The sequence below is a fragment of the Miniopterus schreibersii genome (genome assembly GCF_964146895.1).
Source record: "Miniopterus schreibersii genome assembly, chromosome: 14".
Lineage (NCBI taxonomy): Eukaryota > Metazoa > Chordata > Mammalia > Chiroptera > Miniopteridae > Miniopterus > Miniopterus schreibersii.
In genome coordinates this window covers 33,713,729-33,739,556 of record NC_138114.1, presented here as the reverse complement: position 1 = coordinate 33,739,556, position 25,828 = coordinate 33,713,729, and the positions used below count along the sequence as shown (strand labels likewise).

At 43.6% G+C, this 25,828-nt stretch overlaps 1 protein-coding gene across 3 annotated transcripts in view; it reads right to left on the bottom strand.

Moving 5' to 3' along the window:
- PCGF5 (polycomb group ring finger 5) overlaps window positions 1–14,614 on the bottom strand; it is a 100,047-nt gene extending 85,433 nt beyond the window's left edge. Inside the window, exon 1 of one of the 3 annotated variants that reach the window (XM_081157953.1) lies at window positions 14,557–14,614. The gene's annotated coding sequence lies outside the window, so the exon portion shown is untranslated. Of the gene's footprint in view, window positions 1–14,088; window positions 14,254–14,556 lie in introns of those variants that run through there. The other 2 variants (XM_081157951.1, XM_081157955.1) reach the window with 2 other exon arrangements.
- Between the last annotated feature and the right edge of the window lie 11,214 nt (window positions 14,615–25,828).

The following is a 25,828-nucleotide window of genomic DNA, read 5'->3' as shown; positions in this document are numbered from 1 at the left end:
CACATCATGACAGAGCTCAAGTCTCCTCCACTCCTATGGAAAAATCATTACCTCAGAAAAAAGGTACCTCAATTTCTCTCTGAGTTTTACTCATTTGTCAACTATACAAAATTGTTTCGGCAGTTAAAATCTCCATGCTTCTACAAGATTGGGAAAAAACTTTTGAAAACTACATTTTTATACGCCTTACTTCAATACAACTTGAAAATATAGGAGTGTGTAATACCAGCTCATGTTTCCTAAGGTTTTGACCTGTTTCCTACTAGACAAAGAGGCCCGTCTGAAAGAGAACAGATAAGCCATGTGCACTCTGCAGGCCTCTGTGAAGCTTGTTATCCCAGACATTTAATATTCATACTCTTTGATCTCTTGACATTTCTTTCATTTTCACGCAGATATATGTATGTATGTGTATAAACGCATGTATATGTGTATATCTGGAAAGATCTTATTAACTTGAATATTTGGTAGGGGTAGATCAGACTAAAAATTAAAGCCATAAAATTTTTTATGCCGTATACTACTAAGTTGAATTCACTTTTAAAATGACCCTTATCCAGTAAGAACAGATTCTCAACACTTTACAGAAAAATCTTGCATTGATTCACCCAGCATTTACTGTGTGTACTCTGTGCCAGGGACTGTGTTATGAACTGGGAGACCAAAAGATCACATCCCTGCCCTTGCTGAGTTCACAGTCTAGAAGAGACAGGTATGAACTGATACTTGTCACAGCATGGTAAGTGCAATCATAGTGGCTGGTTAATGGAACAACGGGGACAGAATGGAGGGAGATGATCGAATTCCCATGGAAGTGACAAAAGAATGTCTGGAAAGAGAAGAAAATGATCATCAAGGCTTCTTAAGGAAAGAGAAAGATTTTTTCCAGGCAAAAAAGATAAGGGATACTTTTCGATGGAGGACCCGACATGTACAAAAGCAGAGACAAAAGCGGAATGGCTTAGTCAGGCCACTGGCAGGATGCAAGGCTCCATCCACCTCCTCCGCACCTGTATCCCTGCAGCCAATGCTAGGTGGTCTCACTTCACACCTATCACCACCTACCTCAGGAGACCTTCACTGCACCATCAGTCATACTTCATGTCCCTTGTGCTATATACTCTCCCACTCTCCTAAACCACTCTTTCATGCCTCCAATATTTCCTCCCCAGTCTTCAGCTAAGAAGTGAGTAAACTGCTCTATAAGGAAGTGACAGGGACAGAGTGGAGAAAAGGTAGGGGCAGGTCAGAAGGCTCTATATGACACCCTGGAGATTTAGACTTTATCCTCAGGCATAGAGGGCCATGGAGACCAGAGGGGACTCTGGCAGAAGGACTGTAAAGGGGCAAGATTGGAGGGAGCGAGGTCCAGTGAGGAAATTAACGTGAATGAGAATTAACTGAAGTCAGTGGCGATGAGGGAGACAACATAATTTTAAGGAAATAAAATCAAAGGCCTATTTTATGATGGAATGGTGAGGAGGTAGAGGGGAGGATCCCAATTTCTAAGCAGCATAATTATATTTAATTTTAATCTGCTAGTTTTAAAGCTTATTGTCTTCAAGAAATTGTAATTAACATAATTTTAATATACATAAAATTGTATTATCTGCTTCTAGGAACATCCTTGTAATAACAACAAAACAATTAACCTTTGAACTGAGCTAAGACCCATGATTTTGAGAAAATCGAATCATCAATCTGCTATTAGCATTGGAAGCTCCTGAGAACAGACAGTTCCTTCATCAAGATGGTAAGTCACCCAATTTTTAGGACAAGTTAGGACCCAAAAGTAAATGTATAGAAAATATTCTATATTTTCCTAAACAGATGGCAAATGAAAAATATAAATACTAGAATTCTGGTTGTGCAGAAACTTTGCAAGAGCACACATTTATAGGTAAACACATACACAGGGATAGTAAGGAATAAATTTATAGACTTCTCTGGAGGAACAGAGCACCAAAGTTTAGAACATAATTTTCCCATGATCTCTCACTAAAAGGATGTAGAAAACAGAAGGATCCCCTGAATAAAGAGATACCAACTTTGTATTTGCTGATCACTTCAAATTCCTTCCTGTATCATATGACATCTGGGTTTTACTGGAAAGGCCAGTTTTTCTTCTTTGGTATGCCCTCCTCTGACAGCCACCTCCACCTATCTCCAGGAACCTAGAATCCAAGAGGAATCCCTTCTCTATGGACAGTATCCATACAGCAGGTGGATTCATATCATAAAGGCTCTAGAAGGTGCTTTCCAGATTGCTATGAAATCTACATAAGAGCTTTCCTATAAGTCACAGCAAAAGTGTACAGAGCTTGTAACATTGTTCTCAATCCTGTTTGCACATTGGTGTCACTTGGAGAGTTAATATATATATGTATATACACACACACACATATACACACACGTATGTATATTATGTCTGGGCCCCACCCTAGGCCAATTAAGTCAGAATCACTAGGGATCGGTCCTAGAAGCTTCCAGATGATTTTAAAGAGCAGCCAGGGTTGAGAACCATTAGCCAGAATCTTGGTTCCTTAAGTGTGATCTGTAGACCAGCAGCATCCCCTGGGAACTTATTAGAAATGCAGAATCTCAGGCCCCACCTGAGATCAAATGAATTGGAGTCTGAAATGTAATGCCATCCCAATGATTTATGTGCACATTAAACTGTGAAAAGCACTGGTCAGGAAGAGTCTGGTGCTAAGTGGGCAAGCTCTAAATAAGACTTATTGATGAGATGAATCAATCCTTCACCTTAAAGATCACACTTTGGCCCAGCTGTATACACATATTAGGTAGAAAGTGATCCCTCAGAAACTGTCAGGATAGCTCCCTACATACTGGACAGAATGCCAGAGGCGAGTCCTATCACAGCTTGGAGAAGGGCACTGGCTTGATGTGTAACCGTTACAAGGGGATCACTGATACACCCCATTCATGAGAAATGTAGAGTCTAGGGAGGCAGGAAATGGGCCTGGGAACAAGTACAAAAGAAACTAAGTATGTCTGTAGTTACTGATATTTTAAAAAATCTCGTTAGTCTTATACTGTAGTAGTGACTTATATTGTGACCTATGTAAATATTACTATCTGCTGGGCCAATCTCTTATAAGTCTTTTCTTGTGCTGCTATTTATTCCTCTGGAGTTTATAACTGTCCTTTTAAAATTTACTAGGTTTTTTGAATCAATAATTCATCCCAAATGCTCCACAGGAACTGGAAAGCTCCTCCAAAGAATATTTTGCCCTTGATCAAATCGTCAACCAGTTTTGTTTTTGTTTTCATTTGGAAACTCCTGGAATGGATCTTCTATTCTGATCTGGACTGGCTTCTCTCTAGGCTGCTACTCTACTGTCACCTTGAAATTTCTCTTTGCTGTCATCCTAGAATTTTTGTTTTGTTTTGCTCCTATGTTTGACTCCCTGTTTCCAGAATCCCATTCATTATTCTTTCTTGGTTTATGCTCACATTTTGGTAAAATATAGCATCTGGTGATTTCCTGTAAAATATGCACAGAGATAAAATTTTGAGACCTTTCATGCCCTCACACTGTCTTCATTCTATCTTCTACTTGATAGTTTGTGTTAGAAATTCTAGATTGTAAATAATTTCCCTCGGAATTCTGAAGGAATTAATCCACTGTCCTCAGGTTCCAGTGAAGCTGTTAAGAAACCTGGTGCCATTCTAATTTCCAATCTTTTTGCATGTGATCTGGAATTTCCAGCACACCCTCTACCCTGCCCAGATTCAGGATATTCCCATTTTCCTTGGTATCTTGAAAATTTACAGTGACATGTCTTATACACTGGTGGTGTGGATCTTTTTTCATTCATTCTACTGGCTATTTTGTGAATCCTTTTAATCTACAAATGTATGTCCTCTAGTTCTAGGAAAATTCTTGCATTACTTCTTTGGTAATTTCATCTACTTTTCTCTATAGTTTCTTTCTGAAACTCTTACTAGTATGATATAATCCCTGCTGCACTGATCATCTAATTCTGTATTTTCTCTCCTTTTTCTTTCCTTTTGCTTTTATTTCTACTTTACCTTCAGTCCTTCCAATGATTATTTTTTTGCCATGTTACTTTTAATTTCCAAGATTGTTATTTTCTAATTATTACTTTTTTAGAGCCCTGTCTTATTGCATTAATTACATGTAGGTTGGTTTTGATTATTTTCATTTTTATTCTTCTTTGCAGATCTGTTTCCTCCATGATTTTTTCTCATTTGTCCGTTTCTGGCTTTTAAAGAAATTGAATGCTTTCTTTAAATGTCTCATATTCATTGGCTATCTATTTGTCTTTAAGAGTAAGACACTAAAAAGCTCATTGCAAGTTCTACGTTCATGGAGCAGAGTGAGTGGGGTTGTTGACTAGTGGGTTCCCTAGAGGAAGAATGGGTAGTAAGTCAGTGTTGTTATTGTGGGACCTCAGATGTCAGTATCTATAGGACTTTTCTCTGAGGGTCTTCATTTCATCCAGAGGGGAATCCTTCAATACACTGCCTGGGTTGGTAATTACCTAGCTATCGCAGGATCGGAGTAGGTGAAAACAGTATAGTATCTCACTGTTTGGTATGCACATAAGTTCATTTAATTCCTGTTTTCAGTTGAACATTTCCCTCTTCCCCTCTTTTTTGCCTGGTATCACTAAATCTGGAGTACCGTTCATTTACTTCAATTTCTCCAGAGGAAAAATGTCCATTCTCTGGCATTCTCTGGCAAGGACTTCATCTCACTGTATGGAATGGGGAAAGTTAACAGGGGCGTGGTTCCTTTTACAGGTTTTCAATCAATTCATTATTGTCAGCTCTATGCCCGATTTCAAAGCTTCTAATTCCAGAGCCTTTCTGGGATTTTGGGAAATAAACCGTTTCTTCCCAGTATCCACTCCCAACCTCCTTTAAGGGGCACTAAGTACTGACTTTCTCCACTACATTAAGTCAGCTGCCCCAGATCTGTTTGCTTTTCACTCTCCAAAACTTGGTCGGCATCTCCCATCTGCTGTTGTCTCTTCTCAGGTTCCCCATTTCCACAGTCCTGTTTCTGGAGGGACAGACAGTAAACACATGTTCAGTTCACCAAGCTCTAATCCATAAAGTCCCTATCACTGAATCTTACAACCATAGGAACTGCCCCAAAAGATGAACCTTATCACTTTTTTAAACCCTTGTAATTTTTGGTTTTTATAGACATACCTGATCAGCCAAGATACTTTCCCAATATTTTATTTTATTTATTATTTATTTATTTATAGATTTGAGAGAGAGGGAAGAGAGGGAGAGAGACAAAAACATCTATTGGTTGCCTCCCACCGGGATCGAACCTGAAACCTGGGTTTGTGTCCTGACCAGGAATCGAACCTGACACCTTCTGGTGGTGTACGGGATGACACGTCAACCAACTGAGTCACACCAGCCAGGGCTTTCCCAATTATTTTAATGTTTATCATCTTTCTTAATCATAAAAACCTTATTCAAAAGAACCTTTTTCTGGATACCACAAAAGACTTTTGATTTGACTCATTAAGTCTTGAAAGATGGTAGAATTTAGAACATTAGATTATAACCGAACGAAGAAAATACAGATTTTCATGCAATAAAGCTGTTTTTGCTGACTCCTTCCTGCCACTTCAAATCTTGTAGATGGTGGCCTAAGCTCAGAGGTATTTGCCTTGATAGTGATCAAGTACTTTCCAAGAAGACCTATGACTACTGGACAAAGTCATCGTCAGTATTAGAGTTTTAGCTGTTTTGCTTTTAAAGATAGGCAAAGGAGGGGTGATCAGAATACTGAAAAAAACAATTAAGCAAGAGGACTTTTCTCACATCTAAAGGATCACAACTTTTTCACTCCCATCCAAAGGATACAAATGTGAAGGCCCTTAGCCTGATCTTTAAGGCTGAAAACTCAGGACTTGTCCTAAACACTAAATTCATTGTTATAGAAATAAGAAATAACTAGAGTAAAAGTAAGAAAAAACTAATATTATACCTTTGATCTAATTCCACTCAAAGGAGCACATATTCTGGACCTGTCAATACTTATTTTTGTCTCCTGCTACTACTCATGACTTTCCTGAAAAGAAAACCATGCATCTAACAAAGGAAATCTATTCCTATCAAGAGAAAAATTAAAATGCTCTGTTTCTTAAGCTGGATAGTAATTACATGGACGTTCACTTTTTCATAATTCATTGAACTGTACATTTACATTTTAGAAGTTATATATGTGTCACATATTATAATAAAAAGACTTGTAACAATTAACAGAGAAGTAAGGTGGGAATTTCATCTGTCATGAAACATAGTGCTCTCATCTTACTTGGCTATAATTATTAGACACACTGACAGTGAAAAAGGGAGAAAAGTCATCCTGATTTACCTTAAATGCCTAAACCAGAGTCCCACCAAATTTCAACAGTCATCTTAGTTGTTTTATTTGAAACACTATTTTAAAAAATTCTTAAACTTCACAGTTTACCTTGCATCCCCTAAGGTAATATTGATAGCTTTGCATAAGACTATTTATTTGCAAAGAGCTTTCACATAGAATACCTGGGGAATAGGATAGGTATTATTTTCTCGCATGCTGCAGATGAGGAAACTAAGGCACTTAATAGTTATTAGTACAGTCACTAATAGTGACAGAATCAGGACTAATTCCAAGCATCACATGTCCAACAAGGGCTCCTTTCTCCTTTTATAAGGAGAAAGAACTTTCAAGTTCTGAATTCAAAACACGATGTCAAAGCTGGTGGTTTCTGCTATGACATCTGTGGGTTTCCTGAGACTCCCTGGAAGGAAGGAAAGATGCACTGGGTATGGCTGTGAAATACATTAACCATTCTGAGTCATTACACTCTAGTTAACAGAAAACTTCACCTGCTGTTTCAGAAGTTAGTTTGACTCAAATGCAAACAGGCAAGTGAGGAGAGGTCAATAACTTTAAGAGGAACAAATGCCCCTTTCCCCTCATACAGTTTCCAAAGGAGGGACATCCTGATCCACTCCTGTCTGTTTGCCCTACACCATCTCCTTCCCCATAGAGGTAGAGCAATTTGGTTGGTGTGTGAAAGCCATGGTTCTGTTTCTCAGTAAATGGATGGAGTTTTTCTTTCAAAGACACTGGGCGTGAGAGATTTGGCCTCTTATTCTCTCTACTTGGACAGTGAAAGGCAGAAACCTGGGTATTTCTGCTCTGCAGCCTCAAACTTTTCTTCCAGTGGGATCGAAGTCTAGACTAGGGTGTAGATGGTGCATAAGATTATTTTGGGCTTCACAACAAGCTTCCCAATCTAACCTTCATCAAAAATGAAGTTAATATTTTGTCTACTGGCTGAATCCTTGTCTGTTCCTTGGTTGGTGAATAAGAACTGATGCTTTCCATGGATCCTTCTCGAAGGTGCCATCACCTGCCTTTCGGTTAGAAGTCTGAGCACCTGGACTTGACTCCACAGCTCTCCTCAGTGGAGTTCCAGGCCCACAAACACTGGGGTGGGCGAGCTGTAGGGCGAGCAAGTTTTCTAAGATTTTGTTCAGTGGATACTCTAATTGCTTCTACTGCCCTGCAGAGCAATACTAAACTGAGGGTCAGAGATTCTGATTCTTTCCAGAGACACCTCTGCCACACATCTGTGATCTGGGTAAGTTGCAATCTTTCCAGAAAGTCTTTAGAGGACATTAGCTTCCTATCTCTTACATGAAGTAATAACTTCCCTATCTTTAAGGTACTTTCCAACTCTACGGACTAAAAGCTCAGAAAGGCTTTAACAATTAATGCATTCCAGAATGTTTAAAAGACATTGACATTGATATACAATCATTGTAACGCTTTTGCCTCAGAGTTCCTGAAGATCAATGACCTTCTACCTCATGCCTGTGTCACCTCATCGTCAAATTCAGCCACACTTAGAATTTACATCATCGCTCATACAGGATCCCTCTGTGATAAGATCCTCTGAGAGTTCCTCATATCCTTTGCCACTAGCCTCAGAACCTCACCGCTCCACATTCCCATTTCTCTCTTTGTTCTTGCTAAACCAGCCACTCACTATGTATTCTAATCTCACATCTCCTGCTCACTCTCGCAGCCCATCAACACTCTAGTTTCACTTGCCTTCCTACTTAACCAGGGACCCATATGGAGTTGGCAGTCTCCATGATACTCACACCATCTCCACGCCCAACTTTCTGAGCTCTGCTGGAGAAAGTCATGAATACAAGGAAGATCCATTCTAACACAGGGCTAAGGCTAAGGCCTTTTAGCAACCTGCCAGGCCCTCATCACCTTTCGCTCCCTGTCACCAGCAAATCCACAGCTACTCTAAACCCTTCCCACGCTCCTCCACCTCCCAACTTTACCGCTCACTCCCAACTTACTTTCAGCAAATCAACTGGTCGCCTCTGTTATTTTTTTCCCCAAACCACTTTAAATGCAGCCACCCTCTCAGCTTCCAACTTTCCTTTCTAAATCTGTTTCTCTTTGCCTTTATTTAACCTCATTTTCTTTCCATGTCACATCTGGCTTTTCATGAATAACTATTTGACCTGTGTCATGACCAGTGTCATAAAATAATTTATTATTCAAAAAGGGACTTTCTGTTAGAATAAAAATAGGCATTATTTGTCCGAATATTTGTTCCAATATCATTCCATAATTAAACTGGGATAACAGGTGTGAACTGAGACTGTCCTGGGCAATCCGGATATATGGTCACCCTATCTTGCTCCTGTCCTTCCTACTTGCTCAGGGCCTGGTACATTAATTACCCTCCCACTCCCTCTCTTGAGCTTCAGTTCCTTCCTCTCCACAGACAGCTACAACATTCTTGGGACTTACTTATGGTTTTATTTTAAAGCAAGTTTCACTGGTATTTTCATTGCCTCGTCATCAGCCTCTCAGATTTTCAGTCCAATCATAGCTCACACCAACTCTCCTCATTTCCTTCCCATTCCGGACTCCTCAGGTACCTGGCTGACTTCTGACCCCCGTCCTCAAAGGCGACCAACGATGGTCTTTTTTTTTTTTTAACCTGATCTTTTCCTTGTTTCCCTCTTGTTTGTTTCTTTCTTCTCAGCATCCTACCAGCCTCTATCTGTCTTCTCCCTCTAAGTATACAAACAATGGTGAATCCAAGGCCCTGAGCTGGCCTTTTATACTTTCCCCCCACTACTTTTGGTGCCTTTACTAGTGGCTCTTCCTGACTATTTCAATCCCTGCCATTGCCATCCAAAGTTACTGTTTCAGTGTTTGACTTCTCCCTCAACCCCCTCATCCAATTCGTCAACAAGTCCTGTTGCATTTATTTCTACAGTCACACCCAACCCATCTGCCCCGTACCCGAATTTAGGTTCTCACTGCTTCTCTTCCGGAGACTATTTTAATAGCTTCCTAACTGGAACTACCCCTTGTTCCTTCAATGCAGATTAATCTTCTTAAAGCACAGCTTCAATGACATCATTCCCCCATTTAAAATACCTTTGATAGTTAGCTACTAAAAAGGCTCCTTAGCCCAGCATTCAAGATATTCACAATATGGTCCCAACCTTGCTGTGCAGCCTTCTGTCCCACTATCCTGCCCCCAGGTTCCTCCAACTCAATCACATTCCCCTCCATTCCTGGATATTCTACTAGCTTTAGTACAGGCTGGTCCCCACATCTCTGCCAGTTGAAGTCTTCCCAATTCCTTAAGGCTTTGCTCGAGATCCCTTAATTAAGTCTTCTCCAATTTTTCCTTCTCTGAAATCACAAAGCATTTTTTTATGCCTAACAGTTCTTCCATGTACTACAGCCTTTGGTTACCTGTCTTATGCACCCTACAAGCCTCTCAAAGAAAGAGTGCCCATGTCTTATTAACCTGTGTACTCCTTATACTACCTTGAATATAAGCTGAGAGGTTGAAATATTATCTTTGTACCCATTATATAGCATATAAAATAATAAAAATGTACTTAATATCATCAAAGTTAATTATGCTAAATTATTAGGAACCCCTAGAAACAAACCATGTTTGTAGTTCCTCTTGTTAGATCAATAGGAATCATTTTATTTAAACTAAAATTACAGAAGAATTGTGTATTCTTACTGGTTTCTTATATAGATGGACAAAATCTTTTTTTTTTTTTTTTAAATATATATCTTTACTGATTTCAGAGAGAGGAAAGGAGAGGGAGAGAGAGAAACATCAAAGATGAGAGAGTCATTGATTGGCTGCCTCCTGCACGCCCTCGAGTGGGGATCGTTCCCGGAACCTGGGCATGTGCCCTGACCAGGAATCGAACCCCAATCACCTGGATCCTAGGTCGACGCTCAACCACTGAGCCACGCCCGGTCGGGCAAGATGGACAAAATCTTATACATCATTTAATTCCCCTCCTCTCATCTCAACCACCATTCTCCAGGTGAGAAAACTGAAGCTTGAGAAATTAAGCTGTTCCCATGGTCACAAAAGTCAGAAGTCATAATTATAGCTGTTACCATTCATTAAGGGCCCAGTGTGCACCAGGTACTTTATCTATGTTATCGTAGTCTTACAGCAATCCTTTGGGGTAAGTGGTATTACCCCAAACCCTTTAGAGATGAGAGGATACTCAAAAAAGTTAGATAACTTGCTACAGAGAGCCAGCCCTGATTGTTAGGGGCAGAGCTGAGCTGCAGGCCCAATGCTATCTGGCTACAAAGTCGAGGCTTTTCTAATTAAACACTGTGGCAGAGGCAAGACCTACCAGGTCTTTCCTACTGTTTCCCCAGTGAATACTTATGCTAACTAAGCAAGCACACACACTTGTAAGTTGTAAGCTATTTTATTTGAAATCCTGGAGCCATGTAAACTAAACAGTAGCTTCATTACTATAAAAATTCTAAAGTTAATTACAGCCAGCATTCTGACTGTCAGAAAACCTCTTCAATCCGGAAAAGAGATATCTTTTCCTGTGTTTTCAATTCTTAAGGCTACTTTCAACTTAAAATACATTGTCCAACCACATTCAACAAGTATTTGTTGAGCCCTTAGGTGTCTAAGGCACATGGGAGGGTACAAAGTTGAATAAGATGTAGTTTTACTAAGAGTTCATGAGCAAGAGGGAGACAGTCAACTAATGGAAGAAATCACTCCTCCCCCACCTATGGGATCTCTGGCTAATTCAGGGTCTTCCAACTAGAAGTCAGAACCCGTGGTTCTCATCCCTGCCCTGCATCTTGAGCAAGTCATCTCAGTGTGCCTTCGTTTCCTCAGAAAGTGAATGGTAAAAAGCAATGACCTGTGCCAAGCAATTTCAAGGTCCTTTTTAGCTTTAAATTTCTATGATCTCTGAGCTCACCCTGAGATTATGCTTCTGTAAGTGACCACAGCCACTGTTAAGGGAACTGCTGGGTGCCCAATCTTCTTTAGCAGTGACTTTTGAAGTACTGAGTTCTAAAAAGACTGCTACAAGATTAAAGCTGACTAATGTGCTTCTCAAGTTTATTATTTATAATAATATAAAGTTTACCCCTCTAAGGAGGTAGAATTAAGCACTACATTCAAATTGTCCTCCCATTATATCACTGGCTTATTATTATAGCCTTAATTCTTTACAATACACTTAAGATGTTTAAAATATAATTTTAATAACGTCTTCGATCTGCTGTTCTGTGGAGTTGTTAGCAACATTAACAACAACAAAGCAGAGTTAAGACCTCTGCAGAGATGTACCTTGTATTCATTAAGTTAAATTAATACTTCATATTAAGTTCTACCTGCTATGGACCTTCCTAAACTGCAGCTAAATTTGAGTTTGGTGCACAGGCAGTGGGGAGAGAAGACTACAGAAATATCAGTATTTTAAATGTGAGTGGAAATATATACTACTGTGGGAGCTTGACTGTGCTGCTTCCATTTCAATATCCTGCACTTTCCCCCTCAACTAGCACAGATAGTATTTTTAATCATCCACTGACTTAAACAGTAACACATTCTTTTGACACGGCTCCACATGCCTCCTCTTTTTCATACTCAGCATCTTAGGATGCGATGCACAAACCCATCTTGTGCTGTAAGTTAACGGCACAAAGGAGGCAATCAATCACGAAAATTGGAAGAAAAAAATTAGAACTGTATCCTCTTAGTGCCTGACCCACAAAGGCACCAACTTTCAACTGCCAAAGATATTCCTACCAAGAAGTCAGGAAAAAAGAATTTATTTATTCACTAGTCAACAAATACCGAGTGCCTAATATATGCGGGGCGTAGTGCTAGGCGCTAAAGTTATAGCAGTGAACAAAACAGGCAACGATTCCTGCCAGAGTGGAGCGTTCATTCTAATGCACAGAGGCAGGATTTAAAGAACACCTAAGTACAGTCATTTCATAGAGCGAAGAAATGCTATGAAGAAAAGGAAACAGGGCTAGGAGGTGGTTCTTGGAGTGAGGGGTAAAAAGCTACTTAAAAAGTTGACCACGAGGGCCTTTGCTAAGCATAGTCCTAAGTGACGAGAAAATTTTACTCTGAATTCTCCAAGGGTGGGCTGGGGTGGGAGTGAGTCAAGTTAGTCTTTCAGGGAGGTCACCACGGTCAAAAGTTTACTATTAGGATTGGCTTTTAACCTCTATCCCCCCACCCCCTACTTAAATCTTTAAGTAGGACTTCTCTACTTAAAGGCCACTTATTTTCCTTTCAAGATCCACTAACTTTTTAAGTTTTGCTAATTACTTTAGCGGTACCTGAGTAGAGGCAATTACTAGAAGGCTTCCCTCCGAGCCCAGTAGCTCACTTGACACCATCCAAATTCTGAATGAGCCAGGACCCAGCCCTGCAGCGAATCAGCGCTCCTCCACCGACTGTGGACGCAGCCAGGTGGAATCCTGTAACCCTCCCAAGAAAGTGAAACACGCCTTGGGAAATCTGGGCAACTTGACACCCCCAACGTCTCGCCAAATCGTGGAAGGGGCGAAAAACAAAAAGAAACCGCCACCCTTTTGTATTAACTCTTCCCCGCCCCTCCAGGCGTCATCTCTGCAGCAGGGCCGCTGTCCCCGGGTCGGAGGCTCGCGACGAGTACGCGCGCCTGTGCACACCCCGCGTGAATCATCGGTGCCCGGTCCGAGGGGCGGTGATTCAGTCCCCGCTCTGGAGCTCACAACCACACTTTCCGGGCGTACTATGACGGCCGCACACGCAGCTTCCTTAATATTAAACAAATGTTTCCAACTACGGGCGCCTGGAGCCAGAAACGCTGTAGACCCAGGCCAGGCGGCCAGGGGGAAAGGCACCTTTCGGCGGGAGCCCGAGTGTTCCGGGGTCCGGGAGGAGAGCGGCGGGCCTGTCCGTGCGCCCCTGCGGACTCCACCTCCACCCCACCCCCGGCGCGCGCGCGGGCGGCGCCCTCAGGGGCGCGGAGGGCGCACAGGTGGGTCCCCGCCCGGCTCTGCCTCCAGCCCCTCCCGCCACTCGCGGCAGGCCGACGCTCCCTCGCCAACGCGCCTCCCGCTCGCCCCTTTCCTCTCCGTGACATCTTATATAATAACCCGAGCGAATCAAAACGGAAGCGAAGCGCGCGGCCGGGGCCCGGCCCCCCGCCGGGAACAGATGCCTGCGCCCCCGGCCCGCGGCCCCCGCACTCGGAGCCCCGGCGCGCGGCTCCCGGGCGGGGGAAGGGCCCGAGCGCCGACTCGGCTCGTCCCTCCTCGGGGAAGGCGCTGCTGTGGCCGGTCCCCGTCAGGAAGCCGCGAGCGTCACCAACTGCGTCAGCTTCTTCAAACACATTTCATGGTCTCCCTCCAGCCAGGGAGCCGGCTGCTCCCGCGGCGGGGCCGCGGCCGCGGCTGGAAGGAAGCCCTCCGGGGAGGAGAAAGTTCCTCGGGGCCCTCCCCTCGCCCGCACCGCGCCCGGTCCCGCCGCGCCGCCCGCCCGGCCGCGCCGCCCGCCCCAATGTCAGGTTGGGCAACTTGGGACCCCCGGGAGACCGGCCGTCCCCTCCCGCCCGCCGGGCTCGCCCGGAGCCGGGGGCCTCCCGGAGCCCGGCGGAAAACAGCGACGTCAGAAACTTCCCCGGGCCGCGCCAGGCGGGGAAGCCGCCCGCGTCCCCGCACGTCGCCCTTACCTTGCTCTCGAGAGGCCACGATCCGAGCGGGCTGCGCGGGGCGCGTGGTGCGCGAGCGCGCGCGCGTGGGGCGGTAGGTGAGGGAGCCCGCGCCGGCGGGGGCGGGGCGGGGCGGCGGGGGTGCGAGCGGCGCGGGGCGGGGGGCTGGGCCGGCCCGGCGGGCGCGAGGGGAGCGGAGCCGGCGGCGGGCGCAGGGCGAGCGCGCGAGGGGGCGGAGGAGTTGCCGCGGGTTTGTTTACGCGTTGCCGCCCGGCTCCGGGCACAGCCCGCACTCCCTGATTGGACACAAACTGGGGCACTGCCTCCCGCCGCCGGCCTGGCCTCCTCCTGCAGCGGCCGCGCGGCTCGGGAGCGCCCTGCCCGGCGCGGCCCGCGGCGTCGCCCGGCCTGGGGGGGACGAACCCCCGCGGCTGCCGGCGGCGGCCGAGGAGCCCCACGTCCGCCCGCCCGGAGCTCGCGGTCGCCCACCTGTAGTGGCCCATGGGCAGGGAGAAATCCGAAACTTCTGACGCTGGGGACTTGGGACCATCCAGCCGTAGAAGGGGCACTTTTCTTCCCCCCAGACGGAGGCAGCGTGCCCTTCAGTGGACAGAGAGGCAGCTCAGCCCCAAACGTTGCTGTGCCCCCTGGGCGCTGGCGAGCCGAGGCTTCCTGTGTAAAGCCATCCCCGGGAGCGGCAGTTCCTTCCCGTCCCCAGCTGCCCTGAACCCGTCCCCCTGCGCAGCATTCACAGTTGCCACCCCAGAAGTGACCTTGCCTCATGGAGCTCCAGATCCTCCGATGACTCCCCATGTCCTCAGACCCCAATTGAGCTCCCCAAGGCCGGGCCTCTACCTTTCAGTCTCCTCTCTTACTCCAGCCATCACCCCCATAAGCCTGATCTGCAGACAGACACCACTTCATCAGATGCCTATGTCCTTTCACAATTGGTTTTGATCCCGCTCTGTTCTCTGCCGGGAAACAAAACCCCAGAGCTCGTTCCACCTGTCAGACCCTCCACTCAGCTTGTCTAACATGTGCAGCCTCCCCCCTCCCCCCCCTTCGTTTGCAGAATCCCCCCTGTGGCTGGCATCCATGTGGCTTGAAGGTCAGTCATGTGCCTACTCTCTGCCCCCTCTCCTCTGTGGACTCCTGAACAGGAGCCTGGTTTAAACAGGGCTCTGGAGATGGGAGAGATGACCGCTGCAAGAATAAAATTGTCTGTCTGCAGCTCTGCTGGGACTGTAAAAACTCCAGAGTCTCCATGAAGAGGGTCTCCTCAGAGAGGGTTCAAGAACCTCATTTTGCAAAAAGCAAAAACAGAATGCTCTCCATTTCTTCTGTGTCTCCTCCCCACCACATCTAGCTATGTAGCCGCTATACACATAATGGGCACTTAATAACCCTGGGAGGAATAAAACTCAGATGTTCTTTAAGTTAAGGCTCAAGTGATCAAAGTGAATATAGGAAATCGGGAAGGAATAGACATGAATGGCCTGGAACCCAGTCATTTTACAGATAATCCCCAAGCTCAGAGTCCCTCAACTCTGACAGTTAGTGTCACTCTCCAAACAGTCGCTGGAGAAGTGGACCCAGACCCTTCCTGACTCGGGATCGCTGATTTCTTTCTCTCCTGATGTGCTGCTTCCACTGGGAAAGTTGTCTTTGAACTCTGAGGGCGAATCTAAGTGAGAGTAAGGTTTTCTTTCTCAGACAATTCCTTAGGGATAATTCAGTGCCGTGGCTTAGTTCCATAGGGGCTGAACGAACTGGAAGTGCAACCAGGGTAAGGTGAGACAGTCCTGAGATTAGCAACTGCTGGATTCATCCCCACCCCAAGGGCTGGAGGGACCAGGGGCGGAGGCTGCCAGAACCATGAAGGGCTTGTCCAGTGGGAGTTGGAGCCAGGAAGGAAATGCAGCTACTGCTGGGGAGGCCTCCCAACACAAAGCGGGAGAAATCCCCTGACTTCTTCCTTCCTCCAACCCTCCGGGGCCACCCAGTGGTAGAAAGCAAGAGAGGCCTATGGACAAGGTGACAGAGGCAGGGGTCAGAACCTTCACAATAGAGGGCAGAGCAGGAAACGGAGAATGGGTCCTAGGGAGCAGTGGCAAGTGACTAGTACTCCCAGCTTGGGTGCTGCACCTGGTTCCCTCCGGGACTCCTCCTCCGGGTCAGAATGCAGGGGCAACACAAACCTTTTCTTTCCGAGCCCCAGAACTCCCTTCCTCTTTCTGTTTCCTCTGCCCTTTTGCTTCCATATCGCCATCTATTCTCTTCTCTACCATGTATCCGCGTCTCCACCATGATGCCCTTGCATTCCTGTTCTCTCTCCCACTGCTCTATCTCTGGCTCCCGTTTTCCTGTTTGCGCTCCCATATACCGCCTCCTGATTCCTCTTATTGCCACCGAGCCTCTTCTCACCTCTGCTTGTCCTACTCCTCCCTGGGCTGCATGGCGGCCTTCGTCAGCGTGACAGAGATGAACTGTTCCTGTGGTACGCAGTGGAATTCGGAACTATCATATTGTTGCCCCTCTAGACACTGCTAGATATTTCAGGTTATCTCATTTAATCTTCAACCCACACCTGTTAGCTGGGAACCACTTACTATAAATTTGGTGGACTTACAGAGAAGGCTTTGCTAGGGTAGGTCACTCTCAACAATGCTGGCAGGTATCTACCTTTCCTTATCTATGTGTCTCCCTCCATTCTTTCTTCATCATTCTAAATCTTTTCCTTTCATTAGCACACATATTTCCCCCAAATCCCAACCCTCTAGAGTCTAATACATCTCCCCTCTAGATCTCCAAAGGTTGAGAATGGCTACTTGGAGGAGGTGGCATTTCAGCTGGCTTTTGAAAGATGGGAAGAATTTCCACAAATGGAGCTTAAGGAAGGGTATTCTTGGTGAAACAATGAATATTATGATCCAACTTAACTGAAACCCAAAAGACAGCTAGGAAATAAACCCAAATTTTAGAAATTTGTCTTTAGATTCCAGTTCTCTATGACAGACTACTCAGAAACACAGATTAACCCTAACCATATTAGTAGAGATATAATTCATACAATTAGAATCATAGCATTTTAAAGCCAGAAAGACACTGTCTAGACATTGTCTGGCGCAACTTGGCCATTTTAAAATGCGGGAACTGAGGTCTAAACGACTTAGGTAACTGGCATATCATGGTAGTTAAACATGAGCACTAGAATTCGAGTACCTGTATTCAAATCCCTGCTTTGACAAATGTTAGGCAACATGACCTCAAACTTATTTGTGTTTAAGTTTTCTCATCTGTAAAACAGGAAAAATGATAGAATCCACCTCAGTGAATTATGGAAATTAAATGTTTTTACAGATAAAATGCATAGTGCGGTGACTGGTGAATATATTATGATTTCCTGTGGCTATTCAGCCAGCAAATACCAGAGCCAGAACTGGTCCCTCAGAGTCTTTTAAGCCACAGTTGAGACGTCTTCATTACTAGAAGTTCTGTCTTAGGGTGCTTGGAGAATGCCGCCTGTGAAAATGTGTTGCTCCTCGGGTTTGCTGGTTAAAGTGGTTCCAGCTCCTGTTCCTCTGCACTCCCTGCTGCCTGCTACCTGCTCTGCCACCTGCCCCAGCGACCTTGCTGTGCAATCGGTACTACGCACTGTGACATTTTGGGGAGAAGGGGGACATGAAAAATTAGCAATGGACATGTATTCCACAGTCAACAGTACAGTTTACAAGTTCTGATGCAGTCAAGTTTTACTAATTTAAATTTCAAAGAACCACTTCAAAAGGACCATTCAAATTTCACAAAATCGTGGAACTGAAGGCATTTGCATTATCTGTCACTCCTCAGCCTACAGGGTGTCAAAACTACCAGCTTCAGCTTTGGTTCCATAGAGGAATCCACTAGGACTAAGAAAAAGCTGCCTTCTGAGTGTCCAATCCTTCAACAAAATTGTGATGGAAGAGAAGCTTCTTTGTCCCTCCACCTTTCCTTTCTGAGCCCCTGGTCCTACGTTTCAAAACTACCCAGCACCGTGATTTTCGTGCAGTCTGTTCTCTGGACTCTAAGTCTCTGGAGGCAACGAACCACAGTTGACTTACCTTTTCATCCCTAGCACCTTGCTTAGCGTCTGGGGCATAACAGACGCCCACATGTTGTCGAACTAACAGACAAGCAATGCCACACATGCCAAAGCATCCCTTCCTCCTCCCCTTCCAAGTCCTCATCTCCTCAGTTGACTGTCCTTAGCTAGTTGTCAGCCTGCCGCACTAATTCACCGGAAAGCATCACAACAGCTGAATGTGAAAGAAATGTGCATCTTACAATACAAACTACATTCAAAGGGTTTATTTTAATGGTGTAAATCCAGGCAGTATTTTAAGAGGGTCAGGAAGACATTTTGGGGACAGCTGGGCCATCCCAACACCTTCATATTATACCATGCAAACTGAAGCTTATCTTTTCTATAAATAAAGGCTATTTGACTATCAGTATTACACATTTTACTTTAGATTTCTTAGGTTTGTAGATGGCCCCCATTCTACATAATGGCTATATTAATTATCCTGCCCAAGTCATTTCCTAAAAGGCACAGTTTTCTTTGTCCCAGTTTTCTCTTTTACTTCAAAGCCAGACTAATGACCCAATACCTTGATCACTCACTGACTCTTTTTCGTTTACATGCTTCCTCTAGGAAGCTGGAAGGAATCCAAAGGATGAATTCTAGACCAACTTATCATTTTATAGAAGAGAAAGCTGAGCACAGAGATGTCAGTGGCAGAATCTTGAGTTCCCATAGCTCTCATCCCATGCTCTGTCCACCTAACGGTGAACTTCCCATCACCAGCTGCCCTCCCGACTGCCCCATTTTTGCCCGTCACCACTCTCCTTTGGGCGCTTTAGGATTACAACAGGTGATCTTTGACTCTCCCTTCTCTGCAGGCTCCCTCTTCCACCTCTGGTAGCTCTCTGACTTGTTTTTCTAGTCTGAACTGGCCCATGGTTCAGAGCAGTTTCTCTTCACAACTCTGTTACTATAATAGGTTGCTAATGGTTTATTGTCTCTCTCCAACTTCTTTCTCTTACAGAAGAACCATCTTAATATAATTCAGTTTTTTAGTTATAATAAAACAATGCCACTTTGCCATATACAATCAAATCCAACATGCATGTAGACTATCAATAAAATACAAGTTTATTACTGTCAAACATTTTCAATTCTGAAACATATACCAGTAACTAGCTATGTGACCTTGGGCAAGTTGATTAGCTTCTATGAACTGCAATATCCTCTGTCTGTTAACTGGTATTCTTATTAGTATATATGCCTAACTTACAGGGTTGTTTGAGAATTAGATGGGATAGTAAATGTAAAGTGATTAATAATAATAGTTGATAACAGCTAATGTTTGTTGGTCTTACTATGAACCAGGCATTATTCTAAGCTCTTTAAATGAAATATCTCCTACCAACCCTACAACATAGATTCCATTATTTCTAAATGAAAAAAACTGAAGCTCAAAGGAGTTTTAAAACTTCCCCAAGATCAACAAGCAAGAAGTGACTGAACCAGGATTTAAAACTGGGCAGTGAAACCTGGACAAACCTGTATGCTGCAGACTGGAATGTAGAAAGCATTTAGTAAATGTTAGTTGTTGTTGTTATCAGTATTATCACTCTAAAGAAATGAGAAAACCTTTCTCTGCTTTCCTTCCAGATTTCTTTCAGAAACTGAGCCTTAGCATCATTTTAGGAGGAGATAGATAACTCATGATAATCCAGTTTGCTGGGTACCACTTGTTTCTGCTTCCCAAAGAGAGGCTGGAAGGATGGTTAGGGGTCCTTGCACTGATTGGGCCCTGTAATCACCCTGGTCCTCCCCATCCCCACTCAGTCCTCCAGTATTCTTGATAAAAAGGGAACCACACAGGCAATCTCTGGCCCAAGAACAGTTCATAATGACAGGCCAAAGATTTATTCTGATTTTGCTTACAGTTCTTTAGGGCTTGCTGGTGGATGGGATCAGAACAGTCTCTGTGTCTAGCTCTGTTTGTCTGCCTCAGACATTTCTGCCTCAGAAGATAATTTAGAAAAGAGAATTTGCCCAGTGGCATCACAGAATATAATTCTTTTGGTCTCTACTATTATTTCAATTCCTTCCCTTAGGGCACCTTTTTGCACAATGGTCATCAAATGGTCTGATTTAACTGGCTTATCCCTTTCATGATGCTAAAAACAAAACAAGCCCCCTCATTACTGGTTTTGATGTCCCTCTGCAGGTGTTCTGTGAGTTGGTCTTTGGCCCACTGTATTTCTGAACTGTACTTGACACACCATGCCTCCCATGATCCCTTGCTTTCCTCTAGTGCCTGTTACCCCTGAGCATCTGATTGTTTATATTTGAACATCTGGTCTTTTTGATTCATAGTAAATATTGACCTTGGCCTTCCAATAATGAGACTTTTACAGATCCTAGAATCATAAAATGTTAAAGCCAGAAGGCCTTTTGTGGATAACAGAGGCCAATCAATTCCTTTTATAGTAAGGAGCCAAGACCCAGAGAAGCGAAGTGTCAGATGCAAAGCTACACAGCCTATCACGGGGGAAAGCTAGAATCAGACCCAATGCTTCTGCCTCATTTGTTTCTTGTGAGTTAGATTATGATTCCTGGAAATAATGATATGAGGAATTTAAAAGTGTCTTCTACCAAAATGTTTGTGTTTTCACATCAGCAGTTTCCTAATACATTTCCAGGAGGCTTGGAGGAATAGGTATTCCAATATAGCAGAATGACCGCCCTAAGAAGACAAGAATTACAGAGCTGGGACTGTGTCCCTTAACGATAATCTTTCTTTTCTAGTGGTACTTTGTACAGTGTACACAGCAAATTCTCAACAATGATGATGAGGAGGATGGTTAATGACGACTAGGCCTCATATTTCTCTGCTCTCAGCCCTTATCTACTATTTCATTCTCTATAGAGGCAGCCTTTTCTGGCTTTCAAGCCTCCTGGAAGCCTGGCTCATGGAGCTCAGAGCTCGTGAGGGTCATGGGTGGGTATTCGGTAGCCGCTTCCACAGTGATGATGGAGATAACTTCAAATTGTTAGAGATCCACTCCCAAGCATGCGCACACACACACATTATAAAACTTTTCTGAACTTGAGGAAGTGTGTTTCTAAAATAATACCAACTGTTGCATAAAAGCAGCATTGTCCGGTTGGGTAGTTTCAAAAATACTGTATGAAACAGAATTAAACAGCTCCGGGTTGATTTGTTTTGTTTTTATTGGAATTCACAGGATCTTTAAAACACTAATGTGAATCCTGAATTCCTAAAGGAGGGTGGTGAAATACATAGAATTTCCCAAAACACATTTGACTATCAACTCCTTTATTCCTTAAACATCTTTCTCATGGGACTGGTGTAACATGGAGTAAACTTTGGGAAATGTTAAATATCCTTTGGGTTTCAATTAGAGCCTTCACTACTCCATTTGTTCTAAAACTATCTGTTTCAAATGTCAGGATACCTTTCCCTAAGGTTTGTTTTCTTAGATATAATGTCTTAGCCTGTGCCTCTCTTCTCATTATTTATTATTTCAGGACAGAGATACTGTTATTTTTTAGCATGAATTTCTCCAGACAGAGAATTTGTAGGTTGTTTGACCTCATATGTGAGCTGCTCGATTCCCATAATTTCAACTGTTCTAATCTACAATTTTCAAGGTGCAGGGTCAATAAGTTAATGATAACTATAATGACAACTAGCATTTTTTAGTGTGTATGGTGGGCCCAATATTATGCTAATAGCTTTACATATAACTTCTCACTTAATTGCCACCACAACTCCATAAGGTAGATGTTACTATATGTTTCCATTTTACACATGAGGAAACTGAAGTGCGCTGAAGTAACTTTGCCCAGGAAGGTACCAGTTAAGGCTGCGAAGCTGGGATTTGAACCTGATTGTGTTCAACTCTTAAGTATTGCCGGACACTCCCCTTCCAGCGTTAGTTCTATTTTTTCAATATAAGTGCTGCCTCCCCAAGCAGAGTCCATGTGGTCCAGACCTCAGTACAATCTTCTGTGCTTGACACAGCACCTGGCAAACTGTAGCCAATACTCCTTTGAAAAGAAAGGTTAAACAGCTTGCCCAAGCCATTCGGCTGGTAAATGATAGGCCCAAGGTTTGAAATCATCTCCCTCACTGCAGGCATCACGCCTCCTGAATTTCCCACCAGGACCATGCTCTGTGCACCAACTGAGCTCTCCTTCCCCTTCGGGCCTCACTCACTAGGCCTTTGAGCATCCCAAAGAAGGACTCATGCCTCCCCCAGCTCTCCAACGGAGTCATTCGGTCTTCTCCCAGACGACTGTTCTAGACCTAGTGAACTAAATCCACCCATAATGGCTAAAGTCCTGGTAAGCAAGAAAGCACTTTGCTATTGGCAGGAGCACTTGGTGGTCTATAAAGGTACGTAGATGATCCTTGGAACACAGATAATGCGTGGATAGAGGCAGAGTCTGTGAACTGCCATGAACTAGGTGAGGTAATGGGTCATCTTCGCCTAGAAGCTGGCAATGATGCCAAGAGAGTGAAATGGGTGGACATTATCAGCTCAAGCTTTATGCCCGCCACTCCAAGTTTATTCAGTTTGTGGCAAGGAACAAGGTGCTCAGTGGAGTGAGGACATGTATCTCGATTTCTCATGTAAGCCAGCGGCCTTCAAAATGAACATGGGCGGATAAGAGGCGAAGAGCCCCGAACTCCCCTAGAACAGGACAGGGAGTCACTTCTGCTGGTTATTTTCCAAAACTGCTCATGGTATGAAGGCTTTGTTTTGGGGGATAATGTTAGACACATGGGGGAAGGGAATCTCAAGCTTCTTGGCTTTCCATTGGCAGAAGAGTAATATAGTCACCTGTTGTATAGATAGCTTTAACCAAATTATATAACTAATTCTCTTTGAAGAACTGTGGGTAAAACAAAGATAACTTCTTACCAACCATAACCTCTACTTTTCAGCTGGCTTGCACTGGTCAGTCCTTTCACCCGATGTGTTAAATTGTGGTCTAATCTAATATGCAATCTGATTTTTTGGTAACATTTCTTTTTCAAGTTTAGCTGTATGTGGTCTTATATTTGTTGCTTTTAAGTATGGAAGTTCTCTGGTTGTTCTTGTTTTTAGAACCTTCAGTTTTATGGGAAAAGTTCCATCTCTATTTTAGTCTGTAAGAATCAAGTACTCACAAAACAGAAGAAATGTAGTGACAAAATGAGCTGAGTATCCAGCCTTCTGGTTAGCAGAACTGTTTCTGTCTGAAAAGAATGAACTGAGCTCACAACATTTGTTTCCTCTCAGAAGATGAGCCCCTCATCTCAGAGACCCTAAAAATGTGAATTCCCACCACGAAGAAGTCTTTATCAGGAGATGTATGTATAATCTCAGCATAATAAAAATACTATTCACATCTGCCTTTTCTTAATTATATGTTATATAATCACTGGAGTCTCTATTGCAGGTACTGCGAGGCTTTTAAGGAAACACTTCAATAATAATAGCTAATACTTACATTCCACTTACTGTCTGCATGCACTTGTTTAAGTGTTTCATGTATAGTGACTTATTTATTTTTTGGAATCACCCTAAGAGGAGGGTACTTTTATGTCACATGTTGGGATCCCTGGGGAACAAACTCTGAGAGGGACATTAGCATTGCAAGATGTTTCTTAGGGAGTGGTCTTGGGATCAACTCCTGGGGAAGGTTTGGGAAGGAAGCAGGATTGAGTAGAGTGAGACCTTGGCTGAAGCCCAGTGAGGTTCTCAGCCAACCATATGGAGCTCTGGAGCTGGGAAGGCCCTTCCAGCTGCCCTGATTGGGGTGAGGGATTCAAGCCTTTGCACCCCTTATTGATCAGTCATTGGATGTGAGCTACTCCTGGAAGGAGGTGTGACCTTGGGAGAGACAATTTTCTCAGCCAAGGCAATCCTCAAAGAGGGCTAACTGCTGAAGGCCATCTTCTGGTAACACTTCCAGCAGATGAGAAGGGGAATCTGAGAAAGGGGAGGGGCAGGCATTATAGGGTCAATCACATATCATTATCTCTGTTTTACAGATGGTATAACTGAGGCACAGAAAGGCTACAGAACTTGAACCAAGTTTTACAACTAGTAAGTGGTGGAGGCTCTGGGGCCCCACAGTCCACCCCCTTGACCATCCTACTATACCCCCTCCAATAGCTACCTTTCTATAGTTTCCAGGTTCCTTGTACACTGTTCCTTTTAAAACGGAAAGAAAAAGAAATTATCATTATATTTCTTCCTACATGCACATTTGGTCAGGGTTCCTTTGTCTAAACCTGAAGGACATATGCATGGTTTCACTTGTTTTTCTCTTGAAAGATGTTGTATTTATATGGGTGATGACAATTATTAAAAGGTTCACCTAGATGCCCATCATTGTTTAGACTCAGGAACAAATTTCATGCATCGCCTTTCTTTGTGAATTCTATAACTGCTTGTTTGGGGGATGGAGCCATTTGTCCTACTTATTAGTCTCATCTCAGTAACTTTTCCAGGTGAGATATGCTTCCTGTATTTATTTGAATAATTGAGGTACCTGGTTGGTCTAACATATTTGAATGGTCCTAAATCTACTTCTTTTTTTTTCTCTTCAAAATGTAAGCTCTGAAAAAATACAGTTACGTACACAAATACACACACATACACACACATTATAATCATTGCAAAACCCTGAAATAATGAAGATCTAATGTCTCAAATTTAATATATCCAAAACAGAATTCTTTATTTTTCCCTCCAAGAAAACTGTTTCTCCATCACTCATCCCTGGTAATTGGCACCAAAATCCACCCAAGTTATACAGGAAACAAGGAATTATCTTCTATTTTTTGCTTTCCCTCACTTCCCACATCCGATCCATCTACAAAATGTAGTCAATTCTATTTCCTACAAAATATATCCCGAATCATTCATTGCTTTCCACTCCTCTGACCACCCCAATCAAACCACCATCCCTTCTTTTCTAGACTATTGTCTTCTAACAGGTCTCCCTTCTTCCACTCTTTTCCTCCTGCAGGTCATTTTCCACAAAAAAGTAAAATGACATTTTTAAGAATGTCAGTCACCTCATGTCCCATCTCTCTTAAAACTATCCAATGGTTTCTTTTTTTTACATAAAATAAAGCACAAACTCCTTATCGTGGCCTACCTGCTCTGGATAACGACCACACTCCAGTCTGACTTGGTCACCTTCCATCCTGAGCTAGTTTAGCCTTTCTCTTCCTGGCACATCTCATTTTCGCTTCTGCCCCAGGGCCTTTGCTTTACTTTTCCTTGCCTAGAATGTCCCTTCCCTATCTCTACAAAGTCAGATCCTTAAGTCCATCAGGTCTCCATTCAAATAGCACTTTCTCTGAAACATTTTTCCTAGCCACCAAATATAATATAACCCACCCAATCCATTCCTACATCTTAACGTGCTTTATTTTCTGCATGGTATTTATCATCAGTGGGAATTATCCTGTATATTTTTGTCTACTTACAAGAGAGTCTAGGAATTTTTCGGTCTTGTTGACTGCTATATCCCAGTATCTAGAATAGTGTCTGGCATGGTTACAAATTATTTGCTGCCGTTAACAGTCTTCTATATACCCTTCTCTCTTTAAAAAAAAAATTATAAATGTTTTCACATTACCGTTGACCTGTTAGTCTTATTTAAAAACATTTTGAAATAAGT